Source organism: Oncorhynchus gorbuscha, unplaced genomic scaffold (genome assembly GCF_021184085.1).
Source record: "Oncorhynchus gorbuscha isolate QuinsamMale2020 ecotype Even-year unplaced genomic scaffold, OgorEven_v1.0 Un_scaffold_370, whole genome shotgun sequence".
Taxonomy (NCBI): domain Eukaryota; kingdom Metazoa; phylum Chordata; class Actinopteri; order Salmoniformes; family Salmonidae; genus Oncorhynchus; species Oncorhynchus gorbuscha.
In genome coordinates, this window is record NW_025745222.1 from 237,447 (window position 1) to 239,946 (window position 2,500).

Here is a 2,500-nt window from a genome sequence, read left to right on the forward strand (position 1 = left end):
CACCTGGAGTATAAAACAATGATATATTTATTATAATAATCACCTGGAGTATAAAACAATTATATATTTATTATAATAATCACCTGGAGTATAAAACAATTATATATTTATTATAATAATCACCTGCAATTATATATTTATTATAATAATCACCTGGAGTATAAAACAATTATATATTTATTATAATATAAAACAATTATATATTTATTATAATAATCACCTGGAGTATAAAACAATTATATATTTATTATAATAATCACCTGGAGTATAAAGCACTTATATATTTATTATAATAATCACCTGGAGTATAAAACAATTATATATTTATTATAATAATCACCTGCAATTATATATTTATTATAATAATCACCTGGAGTATAAAACAATTATATATTTATTATAATATAAAACAATTATATATTTATTATAATAATCACCTGGAGTTTAAAACAATTATATATTTATTATAATAATCACCTGGAGTATAAAACAATTATATATTTATTATAATAATCACCTGGAGTATAAAACAATTATATATTTATTATAATATAAAACAATTATATATTTATTATAATAATCACCTGGAGTATAAAACAATTATATATTTATTATAATAATCACCTGGAGTATAAAACAATTATATATTTATTATAATAATCACCTGCAATTATATATTTATTATAATAATCACCTGGAGTATAAAACAATTATATATTTATTATAATAATCACCTGGAGTATAAAACAATTATATATTTATTATAATATAAAACAATTATATATTTATTATAATATAAAACAATTATATATTTATTATATTAATCACCTGGAATATAAAACAATTTATATATTTATTATAATAATCACCTGGAATATAAAACAATTATATATTTATTATAATATAAAACAATTATATATGTATTATCATAATCACCTGGAATATAAAACAATTATATATTTATTATAATAATCACCTGGAGTATAAAACAATTATATATTTATTATAATAATCACCTGGAATATAAAACAATTATATATTTATTTTAATATAAAACAATTATATATTTATTATAATATAAAACAATTATATATTTATTATATTAATCACCTGGAATATAAAACAATTTATATATTTATTATAATAATCACCTGGAATATAAAACAATTATATATTTATTATAATATAAAACAATTATATATGTATTATCATAATCACCTGGAATATAAAACAATTATATATTTATTATAATAATCACCTGCAATTATATATTTATTATAATAATCACCTGGAATATAAAACAGTTATATATTTATTAAAATATAAAACAATTATATATTTATTATAATAATCACCTGGAATATAAAACAATTATATATTTATTATAATAATCACCTGCAATTATATATTTATTATAATAATCACCTGGAATATAAAACAATTATATATTTATTATATTAATCACCTGGAATATAAAACAATTATATATTTATTATAATAATCACCTGGAGTATAAAACAATTATATATTTATTATAATAATCACCTGGAATATAAAACAATTATATATTTATTTTAATATAAAACAATGATATATTTATTATAATAATCACCTGGAGTATAAAACAATTATATATTTATTATAATATAAAACAATTATATATTTATTATAATAATCACCTGGAGTTTAAAACAATTATATATTTATTATAATAATCACCTGGAGTATAAAACAATTATATATTTATTATAATAATCACCTGGAGTATAAAACAATTATATATTTATTATAATATAAAACAATTATATATTTATTATAATAATCACCTGGAATATAAAACAATTATATATTTATTATAATAATCACCTGCAATTATATATTTATTATAATAATCACCTGGAATATAAAACAATTATATATTTATTATATTAATCACCTGGAATATAAAACAATTATATATTTATTATAATAATCACCTGGAGTATAAAACAATTATATATTTATTATAATAATCACCTGGAATATAAAACAATTATATATTTATTTTAATATAAAACAATGATATATTTATTATAATAATCACCTGGAGTATAAAACAATTATATATTTATTATTTACATTTAAGTCATTTAGCAGACGCTCTTATCCAGAGCGACTTACACAACAAATATATATTTATTATAATAATCACCTGCAATTATATATTTATTATAATAATCACCTGGAATATAAAACAATTATATATTTATTATATTAATCACCTGGAATATAAAACAATTATATATTTATTATAATAATCACCTGGAGTATAAAACAATTATATATTTATTATAATAACCACCTGGAGTATAAAACAATTATATATTTATTATAATATAAAACAATTATATATTTATTATAATATAAAACAATTATATATTTATTATATTAATCACCTGGAATATAAAACAATTTATATATTTATTATAATAATCACCTGGAATATAAAACAATTATATAT

General features: G+C 15.1%; 1 protein-coding gene across 1 annotated transcript in view; it reads right to left on the reverse strand.

Moving 5' to 3' along the window:
• The window catches only part of LOC124018015 (WD repeat-containing protein 19-like), a 68,267-nt gene that overhangs the window by 41,770 nt on the left and 23,997 nt on the right, over positions 1–2,500 (reverse strand). The gene's annotated exons all lie outside the window — the stretch shown is intronic.